The sequence below is a fragment of the Odontesthes bonariensis genome, chromosome 1 (assembly GCF_027942865.1).
Source record: "Odontesthes bonariensis isolate fOdoBon6 chromosome 1, fOdoBon6.hap1, whole genome shotgun sequence".
Lineage (NCBI taxonomy): Eukaryota > Metazoa > Chordata > Actinopteri > Atheriniformes > Atherinopsidae > Odontesthes > Odontesthes bonariensis.
The window spans coordinates 8,048,440-8,070,932 of record NC_134506.1 but is presented as its reverse complement, the minus strand read 5'-3'; the positions used below and the strand labels follow the sequence as shown (position 1 = coordinate 8,070,932).

At 38.7% G+C, this 22,493-nt stretch overlaps 1 protein-coding gene across 3 annotated transcripts in view; it reads right to left on the bottom strand.

Moving 5' to 3' along the window:
- znf536 (zinc finger protein 536) overlaps window positions 1-22,493 on the bottom strand; it is a 203,555-nt gene that overhangs the window by 160,131 nt on the left and 20,931 nt on the right. For all 3 annotated transcript variants that reach the window (XM_075469018.1, XM_075469139.1, XM_075469076.1), the window contains exon 2: window positions 19,126-19,207. The gene's annotated coding sequence lies outside the window, so the exon portion shown is untranslated. The remainder of the gene's footprint in view (window positions 1-19,125; window positions 19,208-22,493) is intronic.

The following is a 22,493-nucleotide window of genomic DNA, read 5'->3' as shown; positions in this document are numbered from 1 at the left end:
GTAACCCATTTGTGAAGTTGAAATTTGCTGGGTTTCCTACATGTAAATTTCAATAGGCAATTGTATCAATAGCTGTTTCTTGGAAAGTGTGAGAGAGGAGTGTGCTGGACATAACATGTCAGGACCTTGGCAGGTGAAATAATAAAGCCTTGACATAAGGCTGAGAGCAGGGAGGCACACCATGACCCAGGGCAACCCAAGGCACCTTCCAACTGCACCTAATTCTCTTTCTCACTGGGTCTTTCTTCCCCACTGTTGACATACTCAGACACCCGCAAGCATGGCAGACTTCCTAGATGTTCCGAGCAGTGTCAGGGCACAACGAAAGGTCAATATTCTTGGAAGTCAACAACAGGACATTTTTTTTGTTAAAAGTTAGTTAAAACCCCTAACCCTTTTTAATTAACAAGCAGCTGTTATAAAATGTCTGCATGATCTTCCCCATCTTTTCTTTCTTTTCTGTTTTATATACACTACACATACACTCATCAGTGCATTACAAATCCAACCAGTGTCATTGGTTTGTAAAAATGCACAAGATAACTAATCAGTGTCTCTGATTCACCTAAAGCTGTGTGAAGAGAAATCTCACACCAATCTCTACTTTTGGTCTGTTTGGTGAAAATTAATTTAGAAAGGAAATGCATCAAAGCTGTTAGCATTAGATATGTCTCAGCTGACTATATACACTATCTGAAGTGAAGATCAATGTCATGACCACTTCCCATATGGTCAATCCTTTTTGTCAAGCATTTCAAAAGGCATATTTCATTACACTGAATATAGCGTAGTCACGATATTGATTAAGAGAATTTAGGATGCATATAAGATGCATTCGGGGCAGCTGTAGCTCAAGAGGAAGAGTCTAAGAAGTCTTACTCTTTAGTCTAAGAAGTGTTCCGCATGTGAATGGGTAAACGTGGTTTGTAGTGTAAAAGTGCTTTGAGTGATTAACGAGACTAGAAAAGTTCTGTATCAATACAGTCTATATACATTTACAATGACCATGATTTTTTTCTTTTTTAGATAAGACATTCAAAAAAGATTTGATTTTACCAGAGAAACAGCGAATCAATTGGAGAGGACAGATGTCACTGATAAATGTAAAGGCCGAAAAGTAATCAGAATCATTGTAGATTACCCCAGTTAGGTTTACAATACAGTGTCATTTTCAGCTCCATAAAATCCAACAAAAAGCTTTTCTTTGCACCTGACTTAATTAGTTGATCCTTGTCACTGTCAGTGATTTTGGTTTCCAACTTGGCTCTGCTGGATGAAACAGCTAAACTAAGTCTATAATAGGGTCACAGAGGTGTTAAATCATCCATTTGAAGTCTTCTTTACATTGTGTAAAGATATGCTAAATTAAGAACCACCGTATTATTTAGTTGAACAGGACAATACATAATGAAGAGTCAGAAACATATGTATCTCCATTGCCAATAAAGCTTAGACATACAATAATTAGATATTTTGATGCAAAACAACATGATCCATAAGAACAACTATAAGATGAAACCTGAAATTAAAAGAATGTATGGCAAGTAAAGAAACTTTATTTTTTTTTAATACAAAATAAATATTCAATAACAAAATAAAGACTATTTGTCTTTTTTCTTTCTTTCTGTGTGTTGTACTGAAAGAACTGGTGAATCAATAAAACTGTAGACTGATGTACGAGTGTGTGTTTGCAAAAAGATTAGGTGCTTTTGGATCAAAGCAACTTTTTTCATAGTTGTTTCAAGTATTAGAGGCAGACATCCTAAAATCTTGGTCATAAAAACAACAATTATGAATTATGACTTGATTTTCACTCTTTGACTACCCATCAGCTGGTTGTTGTGTCATTTTAGCTTCCCTATCTGTTGTGGGAATGCAACCAGAAAAAAAATTCAAACCATAACCAAGTAATGTGAATCCAACAAGAAAATGACAAAATATTTTGTAACATATTGTTTACATGTAACCAAGGCAACCAGACAGGTATTTTAACCCTAACTATGATCGTTTTCTAACCTTAACAAGGTAATGGTATTGCCTTAACCAAACCAGGAAGTGACACAATGTTTTAGTAAAGTGTTGTAAAATGTTGGTCTCAATCTCATGTCCCAAAAAGGCCCATAGTTGACATTGCAAGGGGGGGGGGGAATTATTTGGGGAGATGAGTTGGGGATAATACCTTAAACAATATGGTGTTGTGGATGTTACTTGTAGCTTGGCAGGAAATTCCATGCACAGGTGGGGTCTATGCATATATCGCTGGACAAAAAATATTGAAAGTTGAGGTGAATTTAAATAGGACACTGGTGTATGTGTCTTGCTTTTAAATAGAGTTCTTTATACAAAAATAATATGCATCCAAAACCAGTGTTTACTGAGTGATACCAACATTTAGTGTCGTGGGAGAATGTTCAATGTCATCGTCTATACATTACAAACACAATTTATCCCAGACTGACATCAGCTGGGGTTCCAGCAGTGCTTTCTTGTCTCAGTGAGCAGACTGCATACAGGAACCAGTCTGGGAGCCAGGCTACACTGATATCACAACAGAAGCTTTTAGTTCCCAGCACCCACCATTCCTTTCGTAGCATGAATATTGCCTGCAGGATTTCACCACACTTAAGAGTCATGTCAAAGATCTCAACAACGAGTAACATCTCCCCCAGCCAATGCTGTCATGTTCCCGCTGCCACTCAGTTACCCTCCAGCCCTCCCATTTTTTCCGAAGACTCTCCTAACTTGAGCAGGAGACTTTTTCTCAGATTTTTTTTTATGTTGTCATTTCTTTTAAACATACATATCAAATTTGAGAGCAAAGGGGAGACAGATGTTTCTCTTTTGCCCTTCCACTTTATTACAATGTGGTTATGGAAAGAATGGAGAGAATAGGGGAGAAAAAGAGTGAAAAGACATTTGCAGAGATATTTTTGCAATCCACATCCTTCTCCCAATGACTAGCAATACATCATTTGTATTGATGCAATATTAAATTTCAATATCGCATGTCAAAAGGTACAAAATGATAGATCATAGCCTAACTAAATGAATTATTAAAGGCCCGAGTCGGCTTTGCTATCAGCTTCTCTTACAATCAGCTGTGTCAGAAGAGTGCAGTTAGTGATACTGGCAGCATTTCAAAGCTTTGTCGTTTTTCTTTCTAGTCGCATCTTGGCTTTCTTAATCTAGCTTTCTGTCACTTATTAATGTTCCTAAGGAACTAAAACCCACAGATCTTTCGCTCCCAATAAGCAGAAGCTTAACTCACATCCTTTTATTTCTCCAGAAAAACTCCGGAAAAAAAAGAATAGTCACAATTAAATATTTAATATTGAACATAAGATACGAATACGAAAAAGATTCAGTTTTGTTAGATATGTTAAGCACAGAGATGAAGAAAGCAAAGGCATATTTGAGGGAGTGACTCATTCTGTGTGGTATGATTTATGTGATCTTTATGTGCTCTGCAACCCCGTAAGTTTATCTCTATATTCTCTGCCTGATAAAATGACTCTTTGATGGTCTCGCTACTTTGCCGCAGGAGCACTGTTTACCTGACTCACTTGATGGTTCTAATTTACAACTCAAGTCAAAGGTTACAGCTCTCAAATCTTGTCAAGTTATAATTGATAAGAAAAGAAAAGGTGTCAGAGAAGACACAAGGATATGGCAGAGGGGGAAAGAGTTGCTCTCCTGTTGAAACCAGTAGATATAACAAACATCCACTTGGAGTTTTCCAGATTGAAAAGGACTATACTGCCAAAATGGAATTCACTAAAAGATGTCTAAAAGATCAATCATACAGCTGCAGCTGATTCAGAACCCTGCTGCTCAAGTCCTCACTAAGACCAGAAAAGTGGATCATATCGTACCAGTTCTGAGATCTCTACACTGGCAGTTGACTTTTAAATACTGCTGTCAGTTTGGGAAGCTTTAAATGGTTTGGGGCCATAGTACATCTCAGATCTTCTGGAACATTCTGAACCTTCAAGACATCTCAAGTCATCCAGAACAGTTCTGCTTTCTGTCCCCAGAGTTATACATAGTGAGGCTACTTTCAGTTTTTATGCACCATATATGTGAAACAAACTCCCAGATAACTGCAGGTCTGCATCAACTTGACTTACTCGTTTACGATTACATTTGATTAACTGATTTAACTGAGTAAAATTACTTTGACTGTTAATTTTATTTTCTATCGCGGTAAATTTTGTTTAATGCTTTAATGTTCTTTGTAAAGCATTTTGAAATACCTAGTGGTTGATGTGCTATATGAATTAATCTGCCTTGCTTGCCAATTATCATTATTATTGTTAATGTTGATGAAGACTCAGTTATCCAGGTCATGGTAATCATAAGTGAATAAGGGCACCTGGATGGGTTGTGAAAGGTCTTCAAGATCCAAGACGAAGTCCAGCTGTCCAGTTCTGTTGTCTATACACATTTTTTTAGTTCTGAATAACTGTTTTTGGGTTATCAAAACTGTTTACATTCAGTGATTGTTCAATTATATGTCTTCTAGTTTTTACACTTTACATTATTTTAAATTATTAGATATGATTTGTAACAAGGGTTCAATCCATCCATCTATCTATCCATTCTCTGCCTCTTATCTAGGACCGAATCATGGGAGCAATGATTTGAGATTAAGTTCCCTGACCTCCCTCGTACCAGCCACATCCTTCAGCTCTTCCAGGGGGACATCGAGGGATTCCCAAGCCAGTCAAGAGATACAACCTCTCCAGTCAGTCCTTGGTCTGCCCCAAGACATCTTCCCAGTGGAATATGTCTGAAACACATCCCCTGGGAGGCATCCGGAAGGCATCCTTAGATGATGCCCAAACCACCTAAACTCTAGTCTGAGCCCCTACTGGCATTGATTATTCTCGTCTACTGATCTGATGTCCTCATCTTATCCCTAAGGGTGTGCCCAGACAAGCTTGGGACGAAGCTTGTTTCGGTCGCTCGTATTCATGATTTCATTCTTTTAGTCACTACCCACAGGTCATGACCTTGGGTGAAGGTTGGAACATAGACTGAGACTAGTATATTGATAGCTTTGCATTACAGCTCAACTCTGTATTCACCATGACAGACCAGTACAACGTCTGCATAACTAGAAACGCTGTACCAATCTGCATGAAAATCTCCTGCTCTGTTCTAACTCCACTTATGAACAAGACCTCAGGATATGTCAATCCTTCCACTTCAGGCAATAGCCGCATTCGGACAGAGCAGTTCTAAGAACGCAGTTCTAAGAATGGTCCACCTCGATTTTCGTTCTAATAACTGCCCTTCCCCAGGGGAACTGTTTCATTTTGCATTCGCACATGAGTCGGGACCTTGATAGGGACTGAGGCGACACAACCGTCTGCGACAGTGACGTGTTACTTTAGCGCCACACTTAACAACAAAACAAAACAAAACCCGCAAAAAGTAAGGACAGAAGCAAAAAACATCACAAAGAAGCTAATATGGAGAGCGGGGAGGCCACCGTGTTCATGGTCTGCATGATGGTAATATTAATCAAGGACGATCACATCGGGCGTCTAATATCGAGGCTGGAAGAGCACACAGAGAGAGTCAGGATCGAGTGCAGGCGATACTTCGTCGTTTCATGAAGGAAGGAGAGCAGAGCGCCGCAGACAAAGGAGACCACGTGTGAGTTTAACTTATTACACGCGCAGGTTGTGTCCGTGTCGTATGAGTAAACATTTCAGCCGTTATTCTACCGTTTACGTTGAGCAGATTAGGAACATGAAGAAGCGGAAATCTGACAAGGGGCGTAGCTATCAACCATCAAACACCTACGCCATATGTGTTCCTATAGAACCCAGAAAAGACCCAGCTTCGGAAAAGGAGCTAAAATGGTTACAGGAACTGAGGGCCGTGGTCTCTAGTTCCTGTATGTCCAAATGCGGGAAAAAATGGCCCTATTCCTGAAAAGGTTATAGGAACTGCAAAAGGTTCCTACAATGGGAATGCGCCTATCGACTCACTCCCAACCTGAAGTGCACAATCCATGCTTTTCCATCCCCTCCTTACATCTCTCATCCCTCACATCCCAAAGAGAATCCAGAGTTGAGTAAAGTCCAATCCAATCCAAAGTCCTGCTTTGCATTGAAAACTCAACCATGTATAGCATGATCCGTCAACCTCTGGCATGAGCTTGTGCTCTTTCCCCTCTTATGAAGTGGCATTCCATATCTCTACAGCCAATTTCAGCAGTCTGGCATCTTGGCATAGTGTGCTGAAACAAATAAACAGTATCTGAGAGTGATGTCATTAAGAATTATGTGGGAAAAATTCAGCAAAGACCCTGACACACGACCTGAGAGATGCACACAGCCCTTCATTTGATCCATCTACTGTTCAACAAAGCCTCATCAGAAATGGTCTTCATGGACAAGTGACTGTCAAGAAAAAGTCATTCTTAAAGAAAGGAAACTAGGAGAAAAGGCTGAGGTATGCCAAATTACAAAGGTACTGGATTGAATATCAGTGGCAACAGGTTTTATAGAGTAAATAATTATCTAAAGAGGGACATTACTGGAGCAATCTGGGATCATATTGATATAGAACAGTACAAAAGGGGGCGGTCAGTGGCGTAGTGGGTTAAGCAGGCGCCCCATGTACAGAGGCTACAGTCCTCGCTGCAGCTGGACCCGGTTCGAGTCCCGCACTGGGCAGCACTTTGCTGCATGTCTTCCCCCTCTCTCTGCCCCCTGCTTCCTGTCTCTCTCCAACTGTCCTATCCATCAAAGGCATAAAAAGCCCAAAAAATATATATTTTTAAAAGAACAGTACAAAAGGCCGCTGACATCTAATAAGGAGGTTTGGAATTTCCTTCAAGAAGACTAGAAAGAGAACTATTCCTGAAAACAACTTTAAAAAGTTCAAAGAAAACTTGCTTAAGTGGGTTCGGGCTGTGTTATAGAATAACGGTGCTAATACCAAATATCCACTTTTACTAGTGTATTTTATTATCATTATTTTTTTCAAATGGGTTGTAAGAAGTTCTTATGAGTAGTTGGTTTCTAACCTGCAGAAAACAGTAGTCATTGCACTTTTAAGTTTGGGGAATCAGAAGCTTTCCTAGTAGCGTGCTAAAGATTAAAGCTCCACAGAATGACTCCACCAGAAAAGCAAATTTTTCTCACTACCTAAAACAACTTAAGTCTAAAAAATTACAATAATTGTTCACACAACAGTTATTTACTGGTGCTGGGTAGTTCAACTAGGTAAGCGGGTACCCCATGAGGCTAAAGCTACTGAATGCAGCTGGCCTGTGTTCCACCAAATGGAAACCCCTCTGTTCGTTGAGCTCCATTAGCTACCCTTAGCCGCCCGCATCAATTTCAAGTCACTGATGTTAGCCTTCAAAGTCCTTAATGGAACAGCTCTCACCTACTTGAATGATCTCACACAGGTTTATGTTACGACTTGGTCACTCCGGTCGTCAAAGGATTGCCGTCGAGCAGTGCCTACACCACGCTCAAGACAATCCAGAGTCTTTTCTTGTGTTGTTCCATAATGGTGGAATGACCTCACAAGCGCTACCAGAACTGGGGCGTTCCTATCTTTCTTCAACAAATTTCAGCTCTTCAGAGAGCATCTCTTATCCTAGCACTTACCCTGCACTTCCCTACTCCCTCTACTGCACTTTCTCCTTCTGTACTTCTCTCTATGCCTGCACTCTTATTTCACCTTACTGTCACCTCTGACAGAGCCTGACTAGTTGTTTTCCTTCTATGTAGCTTATTGTTAGCTTTGATGTTAGCTGCATTGTTATATACTCATTTGTGAGTCGCTTTGGATAAAAGTGTCTGCCAAATGCATAAACATAAACATTCAATCACAATTTCTGATATATTTGGCTGTCTAACAAAAGGAACAAAAATGTGTGAATGAGAGCAGCTTTCTTGGGAATTAAACTTTATAAGATAAGACCTTATTAATCCCACAATGGGGAAATTCAGTCGATGTAGCGACATGAAGGCAGTAGTAACAGTAGCACAAAATATATGATAATTACACAAAATATATGACAATTGTATATACATATACACAAATGTAAAATGTGTATAGTATTATAAATAGTATTATTAATATGCACTTACGCTTTAGTGTCAATACTAGGCCTGTTTGATTATGGCTGAGCATAAACAGGAGTGATTTGAACCCCAACCACATCTTAATCTGGTTTTGAGAAGCTTTATTTTATATGATTTCTGTTCAACAAACATGTTCACCTCCATTTGAAAAGTTTGGCTTTTGCTTTTAGAACAGCAACAGTTTTGTGTGACTATACAGTTTCTGAGAAGAAATTTACGTATAGAAGGTGTCTATCAGAGGATGCTGTAACCAGATTTAAAGAATTAATTCCATCATCCTTTTCTTCACTGCCATGTGCAGATATGACAGAGGACGACTACCTAAACTTTACTCCAGCAGCACTTGACTCTCTTGTTGACAGCACTATAGTTTCAATGCGTACAGCACTGGACAGTGTTGCCCCTCTGAAAAGGAAGGTAATCAGTGAGAAGAGGTTGGCTCCTTGGTATAATTCACAGCTGCGTGCTTTAAAGCAGACTGCAAGAAAGCTGGAGAGACAGTGGCGTTCCTCTAATTTAGAAGAGTCTCAGTTAGTCTGGAAAGATAGTTTAATAACATATAAGAAAGCCCTTCGTAAAGCTAGAACTGCTTATTATTCATCATTGATAGAAGAGAATAAGAATAATCCCAGGTTTCTTTTCAGCACTGTAGCCAGTCTGACTAAGAGTCCGAGCTCTGCTGAGCCAGTTATTCCTTTAACTCTCAGCAGTGATGATTTCATGAGCTTCTTCATCAATGAAATTGTTTCTATCAGAGAGAAGATTGATGGAGTCCTTCCCACTATTATCAGTGATGTATCATCAAGTACAGCAGCTTTAGAAGTATCTTTAGAACCTGATTTGTATTTAGACAGCTTCTGTCCAGTTGATCTCTCTGAACTAACAACAGCAATAGTCTCTTCTAAACCATCAACTTGTGTTTTAGACCCAATCCCAACCAGACTGTTCAAGGAGGTTTTCCCATTAATTGACACTTCCATATTGGATTTGATCAATCTGTCTTTGTTGACAGGATATGTACCTCAGACTTTTAAGGTTGCTGTAATTAAACCTTTACTTAAAAAACCTACTCTTGATTCAGAAGTGTTGGCTCATTATAGACCTATATCCAATCTCCCTTTTATGTCTAAAGTTCTTGAAAAAAAAAATAGTTGCAGCTCAGCTTTGTGATCATTTACACAGAAATAATCTGTTTGAAGAGTTTCAGTCAGGATTCAGAGTGCATCATAGCACAGAAACTGCACTGCTGAAAGTTACCAATGATCTCCTCTTAGCCTCTGATAGCGGACTTGTGTCTGTGCTTGTCCTGTTGGATCTCAGTGCTGCATTTGATACGGTCGATCACAGTATCTTATTACACAGACTTGAACATGTTATCGGGATTAAAGGAACTGCATTAGGCTGGTTTAAGTCATATTTATCTGAGAGATTTCAGTTTGTTCTTGTAAATGAAGAATCTTCCTCACACACCAGAGTAAGCCATGGAGTTCCCCAGGGTTCTGTGCTTGGACCGATTCTTTTTACTTTATACATGCTTCCATTAGGTAACATTATTAGACAGCATGGCATAAATTTCCATTGCTATGCTGATGATACTCAGCTGTACTTATCTATAAAACCAGATGAACCCAATAGGTTGGTCAGACTACAAGCATGTCTTAAAGACATAAAGACCTGGATGACTCAGAACTGTCTGCTTCTAAATTCAGACAAAACTGAAGTCGTTATCTTTGGACCTGAGCGTTTCAGGGAGAAATTGTCTAGCTATATAGTTACTCTAGATGGTATTTCCTTGGCTTCTAGTTCTACAGTGAGGAACCTTGGAGTTATTTTTGACCAGAACATATCATTTGACTCGCATATAAAACAGGTTTCTAGGACTGCCTTCTTTCACCTTCGTAATATTGTTAAAATCAGGAACATCTTGTCTCAGAGTGATGCAGAAAAACTAATTCATGCATTTGTTACTTCAAGATTGGACTACTGTAATTCTTTATTATTGGGCTGTCCCACATATTCTCTGAAAAGCCTTCAGTTGATCCAAAATGCTGCAGCCAGAGTTTTGATGAGAACTAACAGGAGAGATCATATTTCTCCAGTTTTAGCTTCTCTTCATTGGCTCCCTGTTAAATTCAGAATAGAATTTAAAATTCTTCTCCTTACATATAAAGCTCTTAATGACCGAGCTCCATCATATCTTAAAGATCTCATTATAAGATATTTTCCTAACAGAGCACTTCGTTCCCAAACTGCAGGTTTACTTGAGGTTCCCAGAGTTTCTAAAAGTAGAATGGGAGGCAGAGCCTTCAGTTATCAGGCCTCATCTGTCACACCTTTCCTCACTTTACTCTCTTTATGTATATGTGATATTATTGTGGTCATTAACTCGTGTTTCCCTGTTCCAACAGATATCCTTTGAATGGTGTTACAGTGCCGCCGCCGCCGCGGCCCCCTCCCCCCCTTTCTGTCTTCTCAAAGCCCAGCTGGTCAAGGCGGATGGCCACCCTTCCTGAGTCTGGTTCTGCCAGAGGTTTCTTCCTGTTAAAAGGGAGTCGTTTCTCTCCACAGTCGCCTCAGGCACGCTCAGGCCGGGAGATTGGACCGAAAAACAAAAAGTTTTCAGTGCAATCTGTTGGTTTTCTTAGCTAGGAAATTGTTTTTGAATTGGCTCTATATGAACGAATTGGATTATTTTATGAATTATGATTATTATTAATTAATTGAATTCCAATTGGCTTGAATTGGACTTACTATCTAAGTGCCTTGAGATGACATTTGTTGTATTTGGCGCTATATAAATAAAAATGAATTGAATTGAATCGAATATGCTTACTGACTACTCCCACCACTACTATAAGTACTTCATGCCACCCTTACTCGCAACTTAAAAAAAAGATAAAAAATGTGTTTACCTTTAAGATCATTACATTTGTACATTCTCTGTTTTTGTTGTATACCTTATAGTATAAGGGTTATACTATATATCCTAAGTCTATATCTATATAATTCAGGTCGTTTAATGAATTTCCACACATATTTACTGTTCCTAGCAACAATAAAAGAAATGAAGGGTGGCACAAAACTTGCACAATGCTGCAAGGATTTTGGAAACAGCTTTCTCAAATGTCTGCTCAACAGATGAGAACAACACCAAAGGTGGCAACAGCTGTAGCCACAGAATTCTAACATTCTGAGATACAAAAATAAAAACACTGTTGCTGTTAAGAAAAATTATTCTAAAATGTATTATTCTTTAGTTTAATTGAATTGACTGAAACAGCACTAAAAGTAACGAAAAAGTCATGAAAGATTTGATACATTTTTGTCAAAACACTAAAAGTTATGCAAAAGCAACTTCAAGTGTTAAAATTATGTAAAGCTATTACATCCCTCTGTACATACCAAACTGAAGGATACACAGTTGTATGCTTTTTAGATTAAACTATAAAATGTTCTTCTCTGGTAAAAAGTCACATACTAGCCTATTTGTTTGAGGTTTAGAATAGCATTGCTATATGCTGATCTTTCTGTGCTTTTGGCCTGTGTAACTGTTAATTCTCCTGTGCTAGTATGATGTCCTAAATCCCTAACCCCATGAGGTTTTAATTGCAGGGTCCAGATTGCCAGTGTTGGTTAGGGCCTGGACACCCTCATGAGAAGTCACAGCCTCCACTTAGCTTCCAGATCCTATGCAAACGAACACAGGGCCCCCATGTTATCGTGCGAGCACTGGCTGGCAAAAATTCAATTTTCATCCCCTTTTTGTATCCAAGCCTGCTGTCTTGCCCTAACTATGTTCTGCTATCATTCCCCCTCCCACAGACACACACAAAAGTACACTCTTATCCAAACGCACACCACAAGCACTCAGACACACACACACTTTCACTTGCCTTCTCCCTTCAAAAACAGAACACAGTGGAGTCGTTAGGACCCTCTCTTCATTACTTCAAAAAACCAATCATTAGACACCAGAGTATATACGTAATTAGAAAATCACTTCCTTTGCAATCCCGGCTAAGTAGTTTACATACTGTAATTACAGGGACAAAATCAATTTTTAATCATTTCACTGATTGGGCTCATCAGCTCAGTAGGAACATTGTATCCTGCTTGTTGTGCGAAAGCAACATCTGGGCTAAAACAATTACCCTTTTGTGTTCTGGAGCATCTCTGAAAATGCCGTGCTGCCACCTCCCCATGTTGTGGACACTTTTTCTAACTTGATTTGTTTAAAAATATTTTTTTCTTTTTTGACTTCGTATTTCTCTGTTTCTTCCTTTCCCTTTGTTTTTCTCTCCTGTCCTCTCCTCTTCTCACTCTTTGTCTTTCACTCCCTGACCTTGACTTGGACATGGAGGATCACATCTAAAGCTTTGTAAATCAATATGCTAAAACAAGCTGCTCTTCACAGAGCAAGAAAGAAAGCAGGAAAAGAAAACATAATATTTCTTCTCTTTTTTTACACCTCTTGTTTTTTATCTTCATGCCCCTGTTAGTATCATTGTTTTTTTTTTCATTATCTTATATTTACATTGTTGCCTTTTATTCTTGTCCAAATTTTCTACAAAATAATTTTAGTTTGGCCTTGCAGAAATATTACCAAATTATCTTTTTTTGCAAACTGAACAGTATGTGGGGGGACAAAGTGTAACAATATCAGAAAGGAAAATGTTCAACAGATGATTCTTCTTGTTGAAACGGAGGCACAACCATATAATCCAACTTTAGACTTGTTCCATCCTTCACGTGATAATAAAATGCTTTATATTCTTGTCTGAGAGAAGCCTAATCGATCCACATTAGTCTCAGCTCTCTCTCCCTCACTTTGAAAACTCAGGAAATCAGATTTCAGAGTGGGGAGAAAAAAATCGGTTAATGCATTGATCACCAGAGCTGTATGCAAATCACATTTGTCTTTATTTTTTTTATTTTTTTCCCCCGATCAATAGGATTAATTAACGGCTTCATTTTAACAGCACCCCACAATCCCCTTAGACACCACTGTCTACCTCAGAAATCATCCCCCTGCCCTTGTCCCCGTCCCTCAGTAGCCATGGAAATGAACAGTACATGGCAAAGGCTATACATCAAGAAATCCAATTTGACAATGAGCTCCAGTAGTAACAATGAATTATGAGTGCTAACACAGCACCCTGGTAGATCATCTCTTACTTACATAAAATGTGTTCTTTTATGATAATAAATAAATAAATAAAAATAAAAGAAGTTTACCACTTGGTTTTATTAAACTGTTAAAGGAACTTGTCATTGGGAGTACAGCCTGTGTTAACAGTTTAATTCCCAGGATATGTCACAATAATGTCATCAGGGCTGCATTATCATTACAAATCCTATTTTAAAACTGTTGTTCTGGAAAATGACACATATAGAAATTTGCACTACACATGATATCTATTTTATGTACAATGTATGAAGTTCAAATATAAACATCATTTTGGAACTTGACTACAAACTCATATCTAAGGTGTTTTAACCTGACTTTACTGTGGTCTCTTACTAATTATCTACACTGTGTGTGTGTGTGGGGGGGGGGGGGGGGGGGGGGGTGAACTGTCAGAAAAACCAAAATACCTGAGTACGATATATCATGACAAGTCTGTGTTGTTTGTGCATGAGTAAGAGCATATGTGGTTGGAGGGGATGGGGGTTTGTGCTAACCAGTCTAGCTGCTGCTGCAAGTGATGGTGGTGTGTGGGATTAATAATAGACGCTTTTTGAAATTGTTATTATTCCCAAAATGCTCTTTTGTGATTTGCTTTGAAGGGCACACATGTGTGGCTGAGTGTGGGGACTGAAGGGTGTGTGTGTGTGTGGATTTTTTTTTTTTTGGGGGGGGGGGATTCAAGGGTGGCTTGCTTTGCTCATTTGGAGAGCTTTTCCAATTATACAGTTATTCAGGAATGTAGGCCAGCAGCCTTAGTGTTCTTCCTGCTCTCTGACCCTGAATAGTAAGTCCTCACCTAACTTTGTATTTATTTGCTTCTACCCATGAAAGAAGGAGGGTGCATAAAAAGACAGATTAAAAAAAAAAACTGAAATTATTTTAAAGTGGCAAAGGCGAAAGTTATACAAGACCAAGACAAACAGCATGAGATGGTTAGAGCAATCTGTGCCCTAGCTGTAAATCGCTAATGACTGCTGACCTTCTTTATTGATTGTGTCTTAAAAAATGACAGCAGCGCACTGATACAGTACAGAAAGTCACTGAACTGGGGCTTTCAAATACTCTTTGATTTTGATTTTTGTGTGTGTGTGTGTGTGTGTGTGTGTGTGTGTGTGTGTGTGTGTGTGTGTGTGTGTGTGTGTGTGTGTGTGTGTGTGTGTGTGTGTGCGTGCGTGTGTGAGTGTGAGTGTGTGTGTGGTCCCAACACTTTGGGAAGATGAGCGTGTTAGCTAGTTTGGGATTGAACACAATGCTAACGAGAGTTGATTTATTTTTTTCTTCTACAATGAAGTAACATGAGAAATGGATTTAAAATAAAGAAAATTTGTTTTATAATGTAGCCCTTTTTTTTATTGTCTCCTCGCTCTTGTCTATCTGCTACCAAGTGTACCATACTAGTTTAATATGAAGCAACAACACTAGCCAAGTGCCATCTGTTGGCATGCGGATTTTCTGTAATCTCTCTTTACTGATTACAACAATGACTACACAAACCTCTTAAATAATTATCCCGCAATGTAAAAAAAAAAAAGCTAAATAATTATAATCATTAACTCCCACCAAGTCTGCCACTCCTACAGCAAATGAAGGCTGTCAGAGAGGGAGAGAGAGATAAAAAGAGAGAGAGTGAGAGAGGGAGGTTTTATTAGAGAGCTTTTTTTCTGCTGTGATGCCAATCATATCTTATTTATACCAGCAGGGTAGAGTACCCCACCGCAGTGACAATCTTCACCCAGTGACACTGAAACTGTGGCAAAATTTACCTATCTCCACCCACCATTCTAAAATAACATTTGTGTTACATCTTGTAGTTTTTATTACATTTGATTAATATTTCTAGTCAAGGAGTCAACATCAAATTGTATTGTTCAAAGCTAAAAGTATTAGAGTGCTAAAGTAAAAAAAAGCCAGGAATCAATCCCAATTTGACTAACAGTGATATATTGTGAGGCACTATATTTTAATCCAAACCTAAACTTGCTGTTGCCTAAATGTAATTAAACAATAGGGGGAAAAAAATTGTGTGGCCCTCACCAGATTTGTCTAACACAAAACTTGAAGCATTGACCTAACACTAGTCACACTCTAAGTGTCCCAAATGAAGGCCTTGTTTGCTGGTCTATAATGCAAAAATTGAGTTTGTACATATTGCTGAAGTGTTTGCTGAGAAATGTATCTACGGTTAAAAAATGCCAACATGAGGAATGTGAGGATGGCATCAATAATTTTTAAGATGCAAAATAGCAATGTTTGCTTTAGTGATGAAACAAAATTCCCAAAAGTAAAAAGCAGTGATGCTTAAGTTATGGGCGCAATCTTCTCCGGACTGCAAAAGTTTTATTCCATTCTTAGTGGCTCAATTTTCAGCCCCTCCATATGTTGAAGTATCCTACATTGCCCATATGTCCACTGGTGTGTGATTTTGGAGGAACACGTGCTGCATGTATGAAGTGTAGCTGTATACATAATAAGGAAGAGTTTTATGAATGTTTGTGTGAATGGCTAAATGTGTATATGTGTGGACCATTCGAAACACAAGTTTTAAACCACAAACCTTTTACTTAGTTGGAAGTGCAAGTACTGCATTCAGATTTCTACTTCATTTGAAGCGGTTCATTCTGGACATTCTGCAGGCCAATTAGGTCTATTGGTTAACATATTACATGAACTCATTCGTGTTTGTCATTGGCAGTAAGAAACTTTTGATTTCTGTTATGAACTTTTTGTGTAATGCCTCAAGACAAACTTTTATTTTAGCACTGGTCTGTTTAAAAGTTTGTTAAATTTGAATTTTTTTCGTTGAATGTTTAATCATGAAATTCTTCATATTGAATTTTTCAAAATGTAATGTAATGGAACTATAAAGTGAAAAGAATGGCGCAGAAGTGCATCACACATTGTTTCAAAGTGTAGTACTCTTTTCTACAGAAAAACAGTTTTCAAGGAGCTGTTTCACTTTTTTAGCTACAGGTTTTGTATGTGTCCGTCTGTTAGTGCTTTTTTTGTTTGCAAGCGTGTGTATGTGCATGTGTGTTCAAGTCGATTAATGCATCTCTCTATATATAAGTCATCCAAGAGTGTGAGCATCTGCAAGTTTGTGTGAGTGCTTTGTGTGAGAAATGGTGTGAGAATACGTCAAGGGTAGCATGTGTTAGCTCTGCTTCCAATATGAGGGAAATCTGTGGCACATACCTCCAATATGATACAAGCCAAAACACTGTGACTCACCAATGCTATATTTTTCAATAATAAAACGACAGCCGGCAGAACATATTGATAGGTAAATAAGTACATAAGTAAACATGAATACAAGAAACCTGCAAATGTAAGAACAGAAAAACAATCAAAATTCTGTCCTGTGTGCACAACAAAAAGGACGATGATGAAGATGATGATGATAACATGCTGATTACAGACAACCAGATAGGCCGAAGCTTTCTACCTTCAAAAAAGAAAACACATGCAATGATTTGTCATATGGTCATGGACACATACAAACACATGTGCTATTCAAACCTATCACTATGAGAGATGGGGTGGCCACGCTTATCCAGTTCCAGCAATAATGGCTTGCACCTGTTTACCATGTCACCTCTGTTTGCTAATTGTCTCCTTGAGCTACATAGAGAGGGAATTACAGAGATGTGGCTTTTTGACAGACTGTGCATGTGCATGTGTGAGTGTCAACATGTATTGAAGAGACTGGTGCCGAATGTATTCTGTGTTGCATAGCCCTTTCCAACATGCATTCAAATATTTCAGGTCATTAGCATTATCCAGAAAGAGAGGATACAAGAATATGGCCATTAAATTGATCAGATTTTATTCTGTGTAGGCAGTACATATACTGTCTCTAGGCTTGTTTAGTCTCACAATTCAGGTTAATTCAGTTTTATCTATATAGCAACAAGTCACAATAAATGTCATCTCGGAGCACTTTAAAGATACAATCCAATTCAAGCCAATTAGAATCAAATTCAATGTAATGTAATCTTTATCCAATTAAATCCAATTCCTTACATTACAAAATAGTCCAATTCATACATCCAGAGCCAATTCAAAGAAAGTAGCTCAGCTACCTCTGGCAGAACCAGACTCAGGGAGGATGGCCATTTGTGTCGACCAGATGGGGTTTGCGAGGACAGAAAAAGAAGGGACAACAAACAATAGAAGCTGGATGAGGTCATAGACTGTAAAAAAAGTTGGATGTAGCAGCCGTGACGACGTCAATACGATTGTCAGTTAGACTATCAGTGATGGTAGCTTGATTTTGATTAGTGTTTTTGAATCACAAATAGAAGTTGGGAATAAGAAAACATGACACTAAACTGTGAAAATAGGAAACAGATAACTCAATTTTTATAAACTTGCATTTATATGTTTGCTTGAGGTGGTTTTGGCTTGTTTTGTAGAAGACTTGATACGCATTATGGGGAGAGGAAGCAACTTTGCATCTGACCATGTAAAGATTAAAGTGACATTACTTATAACAGTGATATATTCCTTATCCCTGAGGCTCAGGAGGAAGAGCAGTCGTCTGCCAGTCGGAAGGTCAGTGATTTGACTCTCGGCTTCCCCTGACCACATGTCAAAGTGTCCATGGGCACTGATGCATCCATCAGTGTGTGAATGAGCATGATAGAGGGAAAAAAAAAACCTGAGTAGCCTGTAAAAACTATATAGACTAAGACGTGCTCTATGAGTGTGTGTGTGAATCTGTGAATGTGGCTTTTACTGTAAAAGCAACCAGACTAGAAAAGATCTATATAAGCACAGTTCATTTACTTACCAACTTTTTCTGGTCTGAGATAGCAAACAAAAAACTTACATAACTGACTAGTGTCTTCCCAGATATGATATAATATCCCAGATATTCCAAGAGATTACTAGCCTGGCTGACGCATCCACAATCTCGATGAGATGGTGGTCTGGGAACTAGGTGTGCATTTTCTCGTATTTGAGGCGTGGTTTACGAATGCCTAGAGCCGTTTATTGGGCGCTACGAATGTCTATCAAATGACGTCTGGTTCTTCCCATGCTGCTTTGCGCGATTCATAGCCAATTGTATCACTTACCAGATGACGTATGTAGAGCGACAGAAATTCGACGAGGAAGAAGGCAATGAAATCTTTCAACGCCAAAGGTTGCTCTTTTTTAAAAGTAAACTTGCGTTCTAAGCTACTTAAAACACTTTCTAACGCTGCATCGCTGCCATGTTGGATTAACACTCTACAAGCTTCGGTGTCGCGCATAGACGTCGTCATTGTCTTGCTGCCCCCCCCCCGGTTCTGTGATTGGTTCCCTAACTTAGGCAAAAATAAGGGCGATGGTTTCCAGGCTGCCTTTGCAGTGTGAATGAAATCGCGCGCAAAGCAGCATGGGAATTCCCAGGCTAAGAGATTACAGTAATTCCTGAAGAATTCCTTTTGGTCTGTCTGCTACCAGAGATGCAAACATCTGTACCTTGATACCTATAGATAAAAATATTCTCACCTACTGTTACCTTTGAGTATTTACTGTGCATTCTTTGTCCTGAATGGTATTAAGCTCTCAAATCAGCCCTCCCCCTTGATTTAATTTTAGACTGACCCACACACAGACACAGTGAAAGGGTATCAACCAGCAATAAATAAATATCTTGACAGGTATAAATATCTTGACAGTGTGACTAAGAAGTATGGCACAAAGTAAAAAGTGCATTGTTAACTGACTTCCCCCAGATTTAGATTTAAATGAAAACAAAACATAAGTGCACAAGTCGGTAAATGTGACAGACACCTTTAATATCCTCCCCTCTCCCTTGATCAATGGGTGTGATTGTACCTGCGTTACTGCCACCTCTCCAACAAATGCCGGATGTCAGGAAGAGCGCAGACAGCTTCACAGAAGGTGGGACGACAAGAGCCTGTAAACAAAGCACACACACCAGGAAATTCACAGTCACCTGCATATGAAGCTTGACAAGTTTGCAACACTGGCGACAGAAGAGAAATACCCATTAAAAATTGTCTGATGATCTCCTTCCCCACAAACCCCTTCACAGCTCTATTTTCCTCAAGACTTCCTATGAGGACGTGATGTAATTTACACATTCATAAATAAACAAATATGAACTGTGATTTCTTGTGTATATCACTCCTATACTCTTGAAAAAATGTTATTCTTATTATCACGTAATTAAATTTGACACTATCGTATCTAGTTGAAGATGAGGAGTCATACTTGGATGTATAAAGTGGTGGGGCAGAAAAAAGTCAAATCAAAATATGTGTCCTCTCCTCTCTGACTTCTAAAGAGGGCAAATTGCTTGAGGCCGAATGTCTGGGGCCTTGGTAGCAAAAATATCTAATTTGTTTTAGGGTTTAGGGATATAGAATGAGACAGTATTCCTGAGAAAAGAGCAGTACTTGAGGAGGAGCATAAGCTTGAAAGATTGAGTTAATAGCGGGATTCAGACCCAGAAGTTACTCTGCATGCCTGCATGAGTGACGTGAATTTGATTTGGATGGTTATGGGCAGCCAGTGGAGGTCAGTGAGCAATGGAGTGACGTATGCCCTTTTTAGTTGATGAAACACCAGAGGTGACATCCCATTCTGGACCACCTGTAAGGTTTCACTGTGCATGCTGGGATACCTGTGAGAAGAGCAGTGTTTTACTCAAGGCAAGATGAACTATGGCTTAAACCCCTTTCCAGGGGGCATAGTGAGACAGATTTGTTGTAAGGTGCTAAATAAAATGACTGAAAGGCGAATGCATAATGGTCGAGGAAGAAAAGTTGGTCATCAGTCATGATTCTCAAGTTTCTCACAGTCTTATCCAGAGACAGAGATGAAGAGACTATTTTTCCTGTTCATCCTGAGTTGCATAAACCAGTTAATAAGCAATATTACAGTATTTTAGAAATGTCAAATATAAAACTACGACAAAAATTAACACTTACATTTGATGTAGTTTGTCCCTTAATGATTGGTATTCAAGCAAACAGACATACTGACTTTGTGTACAAAAGTCTCAGCTTTTATAAAACTACATATTCTCTAAACTCTACAAATGATTTTAATGCTTGACTTAGGTGAAAACCTAGAAAAAATTGCTTTTTTTTTGTTTTAATGAATTTGTCCTTTTCAACACAGTTGAATACGTTGCCTCTGATTGACATTTAATTTTTTTGTGACATTTCAAACGTTTGATTATATCTGTTGAAGTTTGCTCAGATCGTAATCTGCAAGATCTTGGTTTTGTATATTTATCTTCAATTTTAAAACTAAACGCTCAATACTGTACTGCTTGTGCACTCGAAATGTCATCTTCCAATCACGCCACAATCAATACTGTCATCTTTTCTTTCTTTTTTTATTAGGTTGCACTGTTTTCTGTGATGCAGGAACATGAAAATGCAGTATTAATGCTGAAAGTTTGTACTCTCAAATAAAGTCCTAATGAGGATTTGACACATTTTCCAAGCTTTTCTGAATGAGGAGAGCCAGTCAGGCGTGAAGAGGCTGGCTCAGTCCTGCAACAGTGGGGTAGTGGGGGAACACAGATGTGGAGGGTCTGCAGGAGGGCCACCCAGATTTACCCACCACTACTGTTTCAATGGAGCGTCAAAAGTAAAACTCACACTTGTATGCGGTGAACACACATACACCAAACGCACACACACACACACACATGCTCTCACACAGAGCCTCAATGTTGCCTTAAGTCACAATCTAAATTGGCTCCCAAGGGCATACTGACTACCTTGTTCACCAAAGGCATTGTGTATGTTTTTTGAGTGCTTAGCATATGCTGTCGTAACCTGAGATCTCTTCCTCTGTTTCACTTTTTACTTTTTCTCTCTGTCTCCCTTTCACACACATACACATTTGACAAACACATAATGCTGCTGGAACTTGCTCCTTTTTCTGTTTTTATGTATTTCCCATCAGAAGATTATTTAAATTCTAAATAGTTTGCATATGCCTATTAAACACTGATTCACCAAGCAGACAAACATCTATGGTAACACAACCACCAGGGTGACTGGAGGAGGTGGGTGGTTAGGGGTCTAATACAAGGAAAGAAAATAATAGAAAGAGGGAGTAAAAACAAGGCATTCTGCTCAGATCAGAGGTCATTAGAAATGTAATGTCTGATTTTTATGCTGTGATTCGATATTGTAATACTGATGTAGGAAAAAAAATTTTTATCTGAATATACTGACAAAATGTCATAAATGAGGCATCTTAAAGTCAATTGGTTCATCCATCAGTCAATTAAAAATATTTGAATATACCAAGAAGGCAGTTTTGCTATGAAAATTCAAAAATACTTTCCCATACATTACTTTATTGATGTTGTCACGAGCAAAATTAAATAAAAATAATATTTAATTTAATAAGAATAGCTCACAAAGTACATTCCGAAGCAGATGTACAGTGATAGTGAGGTTATGGTTCAACTAGAGAGAAATACCACTGCAAAAGCTACTAACACTTGATTGAATCTGCTACATCTCTGATTTGATATAAAGCTCACTGCAGAGTAATGAAAATAGCTAACATTTTAAGACAGTCTAACCTTTCATGTGTTTACCTTATTAAAGAGTGTGTACCTTAACTGGTAAAGCAATACAGACGGGTGGTGGATGGGGGGGTGGGCAATGTGTATAAAGGAGGCAGTGTTTAAGCAGGCGAGCGGCAAAGTAATAGGCAAGAGCAGTGAAGTGTTGATTCTACAAAAGATGCGAGGGAAAAATTGCACCTTAGTGCACACAGACACACACATTTCCTCCCCCTCCTCAATATACTCCCACAACACGGCCGGCTGCCTGGCAGCTGAAGTTAACATTTTCAGAGAAAATATTCCTTGCCTCCAATAGTCCGATGTAATTCATTTTCCATCTCTGTTCATTAATCATTGTTAAAATTAGTGATCCATTTCTTCCACTCTGCCATCTGCACTCAGCTTCCTAACAAACATGACACCTCAGTGCATAATAAAAGCTGACAGCTACGAGGAGGTCTTTCCAAATAGCTTTCTGCATATGTGCACCTCCATGTCTTGATGCCGTTGTCAGACAAAAGTAGGTTATTTAGACCACTGGCTGGAGAAAACTGCATATGAGTATGAATGCATTAGATCACATGCGCATAATCAAATATATATGGAAATAAATGTATATTGCATGAGTGAATATGAATCATGA